The 14,853-nt window shown below is 33.6% G+C and overlaps 1 long non-coding RNA gene across 1 annotated transcript; it reads right to left on the minus strand.

The window, feature by feature from the left end:
- Window positions 1–8,267: 8,267 nt before the first annotated feature.
- LOC150035687 (uncharacterized) lies at window positions 8,268–10,250 on the minus strand. The gene is made up of 2 exons (XR_016530235.1): window positions 9,782–10,250; window positions 8,268–8,528 (listed from the first exon to the last, which is right to left on the minus strand). It is a non-coding gene; the product is annotated as an uncharacterized LOC150035687 (long non-coding RNA).
- Between the last annotated feature and the right edge of the window lie 4,603 nt (window positions 10,251–14,853).

Raw genomic sequence — 14,853 nt, forward strand, 5'->3', positions numbered from 1 at the left:
TTCCCTCAAATTTTGAGGTGGAACTGACCTACCAGATGAACTTTCATCAACAACTTTTGTTGATGGAGCAGGCCCTTCAAAACCTTTTGTTGAAGTTTCACTAGTTTCGTTGGAAAATTCACGCAACACGATCTTACTATGTGGACTATGCTCCCTCATATGATCCTCCTCCAGGAAGGTAGCATTCATAGACACAAACACTCTATTTTACATAGGATCATAAAAGTAACCCCCTCGTGTAACTTTGGGGTAGCCTACAAAGAGGCACAACCTCGAACGTGGTTCTAATTTCTTTGGATTAGCCTCAAGCACATGTGTTGGGTAACCCTATATGGTGAAGTGACGCAAACTAGCTTTACGCCCATTCCACAACTCCAAAGGTGTTCTTGTAACACTCTTAGAAGGAACACAGTTGAGGATATAAGTTGCAGTCCCCACTGCAAAATCCAAAAACGAGTCCGGTAAGGAAGCATAACTCATCATCGACCGAACTATGTCCAACAAGGTCCTGTTTCTTCTTTCCGCTACACCATTCTTCTGAGTTGTACCCGGTGCTGAGAGTTGGGAAACAATTCCATGTTCTATAATATAGTTCTGGAACTCCGAATCCAAAAACTCTCCACACCGATCCGATCGAAGTGTTTTAATCTATCTATCCAATGCGTTATCAACTTCAACCTTGAACTCTCTGAACTTTTCAAAGGATTCAGACTTCCGTTGCATCAAATAAATATACCCATACCGAGATTAATCATCAGTAAAAGTGATGAAATACTCATAGCCTCCCCTGGCTCACACACTCATCGGACCACAAAGGTCTGAATGCACTAACTCTAGAGGCTCTTTGGCTCGATAACCTTTTCTAGTAAAAGGTCTTTTAGTCCTCTTGCCTTCAAGGCAAGATTCGCACACCGGTAAAGAATTTCCCTCTAACTCGCTTAGAAGTCCATTCTTCACCAACCTCTCAATCGTATTGAGATTGATGTGTCCTAATCGAAGGTGCCAAAGATGGGCATTTTCTTTTGGAGAAACCTTAAGTCTTTTATTTTGAGTTACGACAGTTTCAAGCATCTCTATGTTATGGAGGGAACTTGTTGCTAATGGCCTTAGCACATATAAGTTGTTTTCCAGTTTTGCTAAACAAATCTCAACAACATCTTTATGAATAAACACTTTATTCAAATCAAAATGAAGAGTATATTTATATTGAATCAGACACTTTACAAAAATTAAGTTCCACTTTAACTCGAGAACTACATAAACATCATTCAAAATGATAAACTTCTTCTGTAAAGTCAACTAGAGTCCTCCCACTGCTACAGCTGAGACGATGTGCTCGGCGCCTACTTGCATCGTCGTCTCTCTAGCCTCAAGCTGCCGTCAGGATCTAATCCCCTGAAAAGAAGAACAAATATAATTAGTGACCCCAGAGTCAATAATCCAGGCAGAATCATCATTCTCCACTAAACAAGTTTCCAAAACTAGTAAATCATATTTACTTTATTTTTCCTTGGCCTTAGCCTTCTTCTTTTCCTTAATCCAGCAAGGACAGTTTTGCTTCTAGTGCCCATTCTGGTTGCAACGGAACACTTTCCTTTATCAACCAGCACTGGTCACCTTCCCCACTGAGTGACAGGCTGTGGATTAGCAAGTGTCTTCCCCTTCCCCTTACCACCTTTCTTCTTCTTCCACTTAGAAGTGTTAGAAGTAGAAGGTACATACTTTGTTCCTAAGGTCAAACCTTTATGGAACTTCTTTGATGATGAAGCAACATTTTCCTCAACAATCTTCTTCTCCTTACTTTTTAGCAAGGATTGGAATGTCTGCAACTCGTTGAGGAGAGTTGTAAGGGTATAGTCCATTTTGTTCAGTATCGCATTACTAATAAAATGCAGGAAACTATCTAGCAACAAGTGAAAAATTATGCTAACCTGACTTCCCTCATTGATGCGTGACCCATTCATCTTCGCCACATTGAAGTGGACCATCATGTTCAGCACATGTTCACAAACAGAGGTGCCTTCCTCCATTTTGGAGTTGAAGATACATTTCATAGCTTCATGCTTGAGCTGTCCAGACGGTTGTCCGAACATTCCCCACAGGGACTCCATGATCTCACGTGCTGAGACCATAGGCTCATGCTTCTTGGCCAAAACGTCATTCAGACTGGCCAAGATGTAAGCTCTGGCCTTCTCATTCGCCCGTGTCCAACGCTCATCAGAGTGGCATTCTGAGGTGGAATAGAAGGACACTCCTTCATAAGGACGAACCTCAGGACATCGATGATTAGAATTGTAGTGATCGTGTGTTTCCAACTAGGGTAATTCTCGCCAGCCAGTTTGTCGGCGCTTAATAGAGCTAATGTGGATGTAGCCATTTTTACATTGCTGAAAAACGAACAAACTTAATGAGTCTATGCAATACCACTTTAACACCAATTTTAGTTTTAGCAAAATAGTTTCCATGTACCGTAAGTGAAAAGACATCTATTTCGCAATGATGCCCTAGTGAGGGAGGACAAATGTCACCGATGGGGTGATTAGATGCCCCTTCACTGGGATAAGAGACTTTCAACCATTACGCAGAAATAACTCTTGTAACTGACCTTAACAGTCACCATTTTTTGGTCTAGAACTGTTAACCTTTAACAATTTCGCGTAAGTGTAACCCCTCATTTTTGGCCTTAGAGTCTCGCTCTAATGCGCCCACCGTAAGGGAAAAGAAGATTAGGAAAAGAGACTAAAGCAACCTTATCCTATACATGAGATCAGATAAAGAGTCGTGCAAAACTGTCATCTTATAGGGGGACACTCCCAGGGTGCCTCGAGGCAATGCACAGAAACATTATTTAACCTAATGAGAGAGACCGTGGGATATGTCGTCACATGTCCTACTCCCACTTACTATGAACATTCTCTCCATTCACTTTGGTATTGACCTACCCAAACATCATCCTTTAGGGGGACACTCCTAGGGTTCCACGAGGCCGATGATAGATCTCACGATGTGAAGATAAAGGGAGAAACGTAAAGAGGTTTAAGTGAAGTACCATATACCCGAAGTACCTCCCACTGAATATTCTACCTAAGGGTTCATTAACTTAGACCATTTGCCTACTGATTTTATCTAAGTCAATTTAATTTGCTCAAAAACAACTCTTGTCTTTGAAAGTAAACAAGTTCAAGTCATCCCATTAAACTCTTTAACGGACTATCCTCAAATTTGCATGCATGCATCAAATCTATCTAATTCACCTTTCTAGGTAGGTTCCCAGGTAGGGGTGTTCCATTTCCATCAGCTTAAGTACCCCAACCTAGACAGAACCCACCTTAGATAAAAGATCTCTTATAGATAGATTTGCTACATATTTAATCTTTTATTAGTCAATTTAATCCTACTAAACTGATTAAAAGATTAAACCTTAGGTTGCTAATCTCATTAGAACCGTGATCTTAGGTCTATCTCCACCAAGTTTTAAAATTATTTTAAAATCATGATTCAAGCCTAAGTTCGCATATATGTCTTTCTTATCGATTTTAGTTCTAATTTCCCTTATAACACTTATAAAAGAAACAACCAAAACCATTGCCATTGCCATGCATAACTAGAGATGTCCACGGGGCGGGGCGGGGCCGAGGATGCCATTCCCTATCTTCGTCCCCATTCCCCGTCCTCGTGAAATTTTTCACGGGGATCGGGGCAGAGATTTCCCGCAGGGAATTTGCGGGGATCGGGTTCCCTGCAGGGAATTTTTTCCCGTTGCTTTTTTTTTAAAGTCAATTAATTTAAATCACTAATATGAACAAATTTTAATTAAATAATTAAATTTATTACTAAATTTTTTATTATGGTCAGTTTTGAATGAAAATTTGGATTTAAAGAAAAATTACTCAAGTTTTGGCCTAAAAAAGCTAATTAATTTTTTTTAGTAGAAAGAAATAAATATAAATCAAATTATTCACATATATAATCTAATTTTTAACATATTCATTATCTTTCCCAATAAATAATCAAATTTGAAATTTAAATGTAATATTTATATAATAATAATAATAACATAACATTAAATAACTATAGTAAATAAATATGTAAAAGCTAATCGGGGTAGGGACGGGGGGGCCAGGGTCGATTCCCCGTCTCCATCCCCGTTTAGCTCACGGAGATTTTTTTCCTCCGCTCCCTCCCCCATTCCCCACTTAATCGGGGAATCCCCGCAGGGAAATTGGACATCTCTATGCATAACTAAATATTTATAACTCTTATAAATTTAACCTATGTGTCATGCTTCATGCATTGTCCATTCATTACTATATATAACTCTTATATACTTGGTAATGAACTGAGCAAACATGCTTCCGTACACCCTTATACTATAACACTTATAATATAAAGATGATGCATGTCTATGCTTAATGCATGCATAAATATAACTCTTATATTATATATGCATGAGCATGCTCTTATGTAATTTAAGTCATGCAAACTACTATATCATAACTCTTACAATATAGAGATGATGCATGACCAATGCATAACCTAAGGTGGGATTTCAACTATATGGCATACTATATGACATATAATAAAACATACATCTCATGTACATTCATAGAACTAATGGACCGGGTTGATTAACCTTAAAACCGGAAATTAAATTCTATATATTACATAAATCCATCGATCAAACCAGTTCGCAGGCGAACCGAGTCTTGAACCGCTTGGGCAAAGCCTCTCTGATCGTTTAGTAAACCGGCCGAGTAACCACGATTGCTTAGCTATGATCGAGTACTCTGTACAATGCAATGAAGCATGAGGCCATTCAATCATTTAGTGCACTAATTTAAACATGCAAGTCTAAATGATCCTTTAGACGACTACGTTACTGTGAAGCACGATCATCTAGATGATCATAAAAAAAGCGCTTAAGGAACTTTTACTACGAAATCGTGTAGTCAGTGATTAAGCGATGAAGCTTGCTGAGCTACACGATCGCTTAGTGCATGAGGATCACCTTGCTGTCGAGTATCCCATACTCAACGATCGCTTACCCCATCATTTACACGATCTGACCAACGCTTGGTCTTCTTTTTCCTCGAAGTAATACGCAACTCCTTTCTTTGAAGCCTCATCACGAGCGACTCACACTAACTCAAAAACTTTGATTACAGACTCGATAGCAAGTTAATATGCCCAAAACGCAGGGGCCCTTATAATTAACTCTTGAAATGTAAAAGAATTCAACAACCAAAGGCAATCATCCAAGAAAACTCCCTTAATCCACATCCACAAACATATTTAACACTTAAATAGAATGTAGACATGCTTACACCCATCAAAAATGTAAATGCTATCAGAACCTGGCTCTGATACCAATTGAAGGAACTCAAAGAGAACCCATGAGCGGAAGCATGATCGTTCCAAATTCATTGTGACAGAATTACAAGCATTCAAAAACATACAAGCCAGTTATGCATCTTCATAACATATTACGGCATACTTTCATAAATTAAATACAAATGAACGAGAAACTTACCTTTGAAGAACTCTTCTTCTGTTTTTCTCTCGCTCTCGTGAAGAACTGGGACAAGCAACCTCTCGTTGTCGCTGCAATCGTTTACCCAAATATCTCGCTGTCGCTTAGCACAAAAATAGTCTTCTCCACGAACAAGCAGCCTCTCGAACACCACCACTTAGTGACCTTGGTATTCTCGGAGTGAGAATCCAGGAGGTGTGGGCTCTGATGGATTTGGTAGAGGGAAGGAGGAAACAACGATCGCACTCAATAACCAAGCAAGTGGGAGAGTATAGATTGTATCGTATAGACTGTGGTCCTTGATAGTTTAGTAAAGGTATACAATCGTTTAGTAAAATAGGTGTGATCGTTTACACGAGCGTTTAATGAAACTCGCTAGCCACGCGATCATTTAGTAAAAAGATATACAATCGTTTAGACAATGGCACATGTACACGATCGTTTACACAAACATTTAAAGCTGTCGTGTAGTCTCTCATGAGCTAAATGATACGCAGTGTACTCGAATGAAGCAATTTTGCGATTCATTTCCAAAATGAAAACATTTTTCATTTTATCCTTCAGTTATGAAAACTGAATACAACCTCCCACTTTCACGCACGGTTAAGGAGAAACCACCAACAATTATCTCATAATTGTGTTAATTATAAATAAATATAATAACTAACTTATCATATTATATTTAACCTATAGTTTTAATATCACATCATATGCAACATTTAAACCATAGTTCTTTTCTCCTTTATTTGATATAAATCATATTTATATTATTTTCTTCCAATTAATATATCTCATATATCATGTCAACTATATCATATATAATTGAACCAGTTTAATCATATCATATATAATCAAACTCCCTTTTGTCAATTTGAATACTTCAAACTGATCCAAAAACTAATTCTCAACTCTAATCCATTGAACTACCAAAGGGACCTTATGGACCTGTAGCTTAAAGCTCCAACAGTACATGAATAGCTGACTAAACTCTTTAGTCACGAGATTCATCATCCATTAATTGTCGGACACTCCACTAAAGACTAACAGTTGCACTCTTCTCACCACAGATATATTTCTGTGTCCATCGGATATAGCTAGTCAATAGTACAATAACCTTTCACAAATGCTCGTAAGTACAGCTGGGCCAATTTACTGTTTTGCCTCGGTAGTTACATCTAACTCCTTAAGTACCACTGAACCCTCTAATGAACAATACATCATAGTCCTACTATGAGTGGACACCTCTCGGGCCACGAGAAGGTGTGTGGCGCCACATCGTTCAAGCCCCAGAATCAGCCCTCAAGGGAGCATTCTATATACTTACCTCTGCTTTGGGGAAGGAGTGCATTCCATCTTGTGTAGCTGAGTTCCCAACTCCCCAATCAGACAAATCCCCAAAGTGGTAGGTTTGAGTCGGAAATCTGGCCACTCGCACCCATGAAAATCAAAGGATCGCCCTCAAAGGCAGGAGTTCCCAACTCACTCAGGATTAAGGTCATGTTATCTATGGTCATCCTAGTGAAGTGAAGTCTCTTCATGAATGACGTTATATAACAAGACTAAATACTTTGTGGTCCGGTCTTATACAAACTCCTTTGTATAGGACACCCCCGCTCGCATGTCTCTACATGAATGATCAGGATCAGACTATCTATAGCATGTCACAACACTTGTAACTATCTACAAAGCAGACCGCATCTGTAGTGTCACCAGGATAAGGTTTCCCTCCTATATCCATATACTACAGACCATTTTGGTTATTACTTAAGGCATGATCCAATTGTATATCTCCACATACATGCCTAAATTACAATGACAATCAGGGATCTTAGTTTATTGATTTGTGGCAAAGCAATTGAAACATCTCATGTTTCAAACACAACAGTGAAGAAAATATCTCATATTATTACATCACAATTGTTTGTTCTATACAGATGTTTATAAACTACAGAACCCTATGAGAGTTTAGGGCATCAATCCCAACACCATAGACTAGACGGAGTAATATAGTCAGCCACGAGACACTAGTCACGCCCAAAACTAACTAATGATAACTTGCACTCTAATGTTTATAAACGATTGCAGCGAGTAGTACTCTATTAGGGTGAAACTTATTAGGATAAGACTAACCATCACTTCCTATATGGGGATAAGAATAAGTTTCAATAGTTTGTAGCTGCACACTATATGGGGATAAGACTAACCATCACTTCCTCATACCCGGAGTAGTACTCTATTAGGGTGAAACTTATTCCTAATGATAACTCCCACCCAAGCCAATGCTAATTTCATTTATCCAATTCTTATATTCTCCTTCTACTTACTTCTTCATCTCCTCCCTCACATTTTCTACATTTTCTACATTTTTTTTAAATTTTATTTTCTTATTTAGTGTATTCAATTAATATTTAGATTTACCTAATAGGTACAAATCATCAATTAGGAATGAGTTTCAATCTATAATCCCTAAAATTAGGGTGCAAGTTATCATTAGGAATAAGTTTCAATCTAAAATCCCTTAAATTATGGGTGCAGCCAACCAATTTGGAATGGATTTAGATCTCAAATCTCTAAAATTTGGTAAATTTTTTGTTTTTTTTTGTTTTTAATTCTATTTCAATTCCACAATTTAAAAAACCTATATCGCATACCACAGTCTTGAACAGTAACGGTCCAGCTCCCTAGAACTTGTATACATTTCAAATCGCTACTTTTTCATGATTTGGTAAAAACCAACTAGACACTATGAAATAAATAACTTTATAAAAGTAAATAACTGAAATTCATTTAATAAGGTATCCTTAAATCCACTAAAAAAAAAGCCAGAAAAATCTCTAAAAAAATTAAAAAGCATAAATATCAAAACTTCAAGTTCAAACATCAAGACTAGAAATTTTGAAACACTAAATCCTGAAAACATGAGTAGAAGCATATGACTGGTCTCAAAGCCTCGATTACGGATTTCGTCTGTCATTTGCCAGTGTGCCCTTACCTTTTCCTGAAAAAGAAACATGAGAAAGAATGAATATAAAATACTCAGTAAGTAACTCCACTTTCAGAGTCAGGCTAAACATTTATGTCCAATAAATGCAGCATGAACTAAACATCCTGGGTTGGTGGGACCTAATATGAAATATTAAAGTTGTATATGGACTGTCATCTGAGCGAACAATTTAACTTGCCCTATCGTAGGTGAGATGTACTCATATTAACTAGTGAACCTAAAGGAACATATGCTCGTGGACCCGAAGGTGCACATGAACTATTGGACCCGAAGGCACACATAACTGAATCTGAGGTGCAAATAGCTACGGACAGGAGGGAAATTGTCACTAATTTGGTCTTTCAAGAAACATGCAATAAAATGGTCCCTTATCGTGAAATCATAACATAACATTTAATAAATTCATGAATTCATAGTATAATATCTCATAAACTCATGCCATGCATAACTAAATTTCTTTCAATAATAAAAATATATGTTTTACGAAACTATTGGGCAAACCAGGAATAATAGTTCAGCTCCAGCAGTATGTAGTATCGCTTTTCATAATATAGGCTCATGCTCAATTATCTTTTTAATATATCTCATAAAACTCAAAATCATGCTCATACTTATAGCATACTTTGAACATATCTATCACATGCTTATATATCCTTTCTAATCAGTTCATAAAATCTAAGAACCAACAAAATTATCCTTAAATCTATTACTCGACACGAAGACGACTGCAGTAGTAAGATTATTTACCTCAAAATTAAATCCAAATAAACCCAAGTAAGCTTATCGTCCCCTTGCCAAACAAGATCTTGAAACAAGAGCTAAAAATAAATCCAAGATTGAAATTAATGCTTTGAAATCTAAATCCAATTAACCAAAACAATCCAAATGTCCTCAATTTAACTTTACCGAAATTTTGGTTTGCTCCTAAATTAACTCCAAAACTCAATTCTGTTGGCCAATTTGAACACAAAACAAAAACTCATATTTAACAACTTAGTTTTCCACAATTTTCTTAATTCAAAAGAGAATCAACCAATTATTCACCAAAACTCACTAAACTTCAACAATTTTCACCAAAATCGATCTCAAACCCTATGGCAATGTCTCAAAATCTCCGATCCTTGAATCTAAAGTCCAAACATGAAGAGATTAACCATTTTAACCCAAATCCAAATGGATAATCAAACCCTTCAAGGAGAATTAAAAAAAAAAATCAATCCCTTGCTCAAACCAAAAAGCCAGAGAACCTCCAAACAGTGGCGACAGCGGTGAGAGACGGCTAATCGGATCTGGAATAGAGGCGTCGACGGCTGACGTCAGAGGCTGGACTGAGTCGCGCGGACGGCGGTTGGGCTCGATAGCGGTGAAACCCAATGAACGCACACGAACGACGGCGGCGTCGGCTCGAGGCGGCTAGAGCTGGCTGAAACGGTGACGGCGCTGGGCTTCTGTAACGTGAAGAAGAAACCGACGGGGGGGTCTCCATGCGTCTCAAAGGGCGTCAAGAGGAGAGAGAAGAAACTTTAATTAATTCAATTTTTTCAGTTACTAGAACCGTCCAAAAAGACTAAGTGGCAATGGAGATTATTTTCCTTCTGTACCCATAATCATTCTCTTCCATCCTTATTCATTTTTCTAACCAATGTGGAATTTAGATGGTGTTATTGAGAGTAATTATAACATTTGCAAATTAGTAATTAATGTCTTTTAGATGGTGTCTCAAACCGTGTCTTCGTTTTTTCATATGTAACGGCTATGCTAATAATTACGTTAGATAAAAGGCAAAAGGAAAAAAAAGACTCACTTTTCATGTTTTATTGATCATTATGGAGACAAATTTGGTGAATATTAAAGAAAAATATATTTGGGCTGAAAAATGGATAGGCAATTAAATAAAAAAGCAATAAATTTGGTTGGTTGTCAAAAACTCTATAGATATATAAAGCATCAATCACTACTCTTGACTTTAATTTGTTTTGGTCTATATGCTTTTTGTCTAAATTCATTTTGGTTCCTATATACTTTCAAAATAGCCACTTTGGACGATGTACTTTCAAAATATTTATTTTGATAATTGAACTTTCAATTTGGGTTCCGTTTGGTCCATGAGTTTTAAAAAAATTACATTTGTCATCCCTTAAAAATAAAATAAAAATGACAACGAAATGACCAAAATGGTCACTTTTTGAAAGTAAAATAACCAAAATGAAATAAAATTGAAAATATAAAGACCAAAACACAATAAAGTTCAAAGTATAGGAATCTAAATGAACAAAAATTAAAAGTATAGAAACCAAACTCAACATTTTAAAAGCATAAAACCAAAATGAACAAAAACCAAAAGCATAACAAGTAAAATGGAATTTAATTTAATTTTTTTTTATGAGAATTCAATTATTGTCCACATTTGTTAAAAGCTAATTAATTAGAAAGGTAAGTCGAGAAAAAAAAAAGAGCAAAATATTGCAATTATATCCCTACAAACAAAATAAGAAGTTGAAAAAGAAAGTAATTAAATTTATCTCACATATCAAAGAAATCACTATGGATTGTTTGGCCTCGAAGTTGGGTTAGGTTGGGTGGGTAAAAAAACTCACTCACCATTTAATTCACCAATTATTAAAGAGGTTTATTACCTCGTTATTCGCATCAACTTTTCCAATTACTTTTCTCCTACAATAATTATCAACTCAACTCTATGTCAAATACCCCTAATAGATATTATTTGTGCAAATAAAATGAGGGAACTTCTAATTTTTTTGAAAAAAAAACTCGTAACCAAATAGATATAAATCTAAAAAATTTTAATATTGAAGTTGAGTACATATTTTAGATAAGTTGAAATACACTTTTATATTTTTATATTTTTTAGTACAATAGAATGGAAAATTTAACCTTGGATTCGTAGGAGGGGAGCAGATATTATTATCTCTATGTCCTCACTCGTAAAGTTGGGACACTAATTTTGTCGTAAAAGTTTGAATAGTACTGAACCAAATTATGTTGAAGCATCAATAAGCGTACCCCACTATTGAAAATTTCAGATGTGTAATAAATGACTGCTCAGAATGAGCCAAACATGTTGTCCCAACAAGGTATCAATTACCCTAAAGTGAACAAGATATTTGTATCCATAAAAAAATTTGTAGATTTTATTTTAGACTATATCAATTTATACTTTTAAAGTTTGAATGGTATATCGAGTTGTATCGATTTAAACCTTAAATTAATAATTGTATCCATTTATATATTAAAATTTTATAAGTGTATCAATTTAAACCATGAATTTTCATAATTGTATCAGCTTGAACCCTTCATTATGTTTTCTTTAGATACACCTCCAAAAGTTCAGGGTTAAAATTGGTGTGACTTCTAAAGTTTAAGTTTTGATACCGTCTTCAAAGTTTAAGCGTATAAATTATTATTTTTAAAAAAAAAAAAAGTGTATAAAATTTTTAAATGATTTTTCATAAATACTAAATAAAATATTTAAGTAAAACAAGAAAAACAAGAACCGTCCATGCAGTGTTTTGGGATAAGCCATTATTGGGCGAGTTGATGCAGAACGTACGACATTGAAAAGTAATTGGACAACGAAATGATATGATGTCAATCTCATACAGCTAATATGACGTTGTATGGGTAAAAAATTTACATCCCCGAGTAAAGTATAGCCGTTGATATTAAACTTTTATCCACGTTTCCTTTTATGCATAGCACATGTCCATATTTTTCTATTTTCATGAATTTGATATCAATATTAGAGATGAATTGATATTTTTATTATATTATAGAAAACATAAAAGAATAAACAACAAAATATTACTCATGTAAATATAATACAAATAATAGAATGTTAATTTATCGAAAATCATAAAATATTTATATATTAATTTAAGTTTTAGTTTTTGAATTTTTTTTCTCGAAATCAATATTTCATCGATATTTCATTGAAATTTCTATAAAATTAAGATATAGATATTTTTATCGACATCAATATTTTATATCTTGGTTCTACATAGACATGGGATGAATTAAAATTTTTATTGTATTGTAAAAAGATATACAAAATCTATAAAATGAGAAAAAATATCACTAAGGTAAATATAAAAAAAACTCAATAGACACATTAACTTAGGTAAAATGTAAAATGTTTAATAGTCTCATTTAGTAATTTTTCAAAATTAAGACTATAAACGTCATTTACATCTCTAAATTTTTTACTTTGTTATCAACTTTTTATCAATGTTTTTACAAATCAACCTAAGTTTTGAAAACGTAAAAAAAATAATAATAATAAAATTAAATACTTGTTTATGTTTTAAAAATTTAGTTAAGAAATCAACTCTTTTATTTAAGAAAATTGTAAGATATTTTAAAAAATTTTGAGAAAGTAGGTTTAATTTTTTAAAGCACAAAAAAAAAAAAAAACAAAAATTAAATGATAACAAGGCTTATTAATTTATTTTTTTTTACAATTTTTTAGAAATGTCTATTCACATCGATACTTTTTATAAAATCAAACCTTCAACATTTCCATCAACTTCGACATTATTTCAAACCTCGTGCAGTCTTCATTTTGTATTTACAGTCAACCCTTGAGATTTATAAATATAAAATAGGTTAAAATATTATTTTTTGAATGTCGATTTTATTTTCACTCTGTAATATAATATATTAAAAATATTAATACAAAAGTCGAGTAAGAGAAACATTCTTTCTTTTTAAAACTCTTAAACCATCGATTAACTTAAAAGCTCGAATTAATAAGTACAGGTAAATCACCCCCTCATTTGTAAGTTTGGAATATGTGGAAGACCTAACAAGTAAAATCAAATATTAATTGGAGAGAAAATAACATTATAGCAATTTTGAACAAATGACATCCCTAAACCACTAGTTTTGATACCATCTCAAATCACCGATTGATAAAAAAAAATTTGCTAACGGGTGAAGGTAAATTTAATATTATATCCCTTATTATTAAAAAAAAAAAAAAAGTAGAATGTAACAAAACATAGAGAGTGAGACATAATAAATAAATAAATAAATAAATAAAAGAAAAAAATGAGAAGAAAGAAAAAAGCATTACATGAGTTCATGAGCACCCTCCCTCCCCCTTTCTCCCAAGTTCATGGTCATTTCTTGCTTTAAAAACAAAAAATAGTTTCAAAAAATGTTTCGAAGATTTCTCCATAAAATTTAAAAACGTTTTTCAAATGAAAAAAAAAAAAGAAAGTTGTTTTCTAAACAACAAAAAATAAAAAATGATTAGCTCTAAATATTTTAATTTGTCTTTGTTTAGTCCTAAATTATAAAAAATATGTCTAATAGGTTGTTAAAATTCCGATTAAATTATTGTCGAATAAATCTTAACCTTTTAAGATGTCGATTTAATTTCTCAATTTTCAATTTTGTGTCTAATAAATCATTCTAGAATTAGAATTTTATAACATTAATAATGTAGGTGGGAAATCAACCCTAACAAATTACTTTGACCATTTTGTTCAATGAAGAAAGTTCCAGTCAATATCACACACCATTGGCTTTATATGCAGTTTTCCCCTTCTCCCAAGTTGGAGGAATTTTGTATTTAATGGTATACATCTATACTCGGTTTTGCATTCCATATATTTTTTTTGGAAATTTTAAATTTTAAATTTCAATAAAATAAATATAGTTTAAATATTATTTTGGTTTTCTTTTGTAATGTTTTTAGTTCTTTTTAATTTTTGTACTTTCAAAATGTTTATATTGATGCTTATACTTTCAATTTTCAAAATGTATTGTTTTTAGTTCGTTTTAGTCCTTGTGCTTTCAAAATGCATATTGATGCTTATACTTTCAACTTTAGGTTAGTTTAATCCTTCAATTATCAAAATGTACTCTTTTTAGTTCATTTTAGTCATTGTCAAAATATTCATACAGTTTATACTTTCAACTTTCGTTTAATTTAGTCATTCGACTTTAAAAAAGTGATCATTTCAATCCCTTAAAAATGAAATTAAAATGAAGACAAATAAACTATAATGATCACTTTTTAAAATTACAAGAACCAAAATGTTCGAAAGTTGAAAGTATAAGAACCAAAATGTAAATATTTTAAAAATTTAAGGACCAAAAAAGGAACTAAAGTTGAAAGTGTATGAACGAAAATGAACATTTTGAAAGAACAAAGATCAAAATGAACCAAAACTAAAAGTATAGGAACAAAAGTTAATATTTTGGATAAAAAAAAATCATATATATTCAAATTTAATGAGAAGATTGTGACACGTAATCTTTGAGGTATAAATGGATGGAACTACAAAATTTATGG

Source organism: Benincasa hispida, chromosome 6, assembly GCF_027475165.1.
Source record: "Benincasa hispida cultivar pf3 chromosome 6, pf3_genome.v1.1, whole genome shotgun sequence".
Classification (NCBI taxonomy): domain Eukaryota; kingdom Viridiplantae; phylum Streptophyta; class Magnoliopsida; order Cucurbitales; family Cucurbitaceae; genus Benincasa; species Benincasa hispida.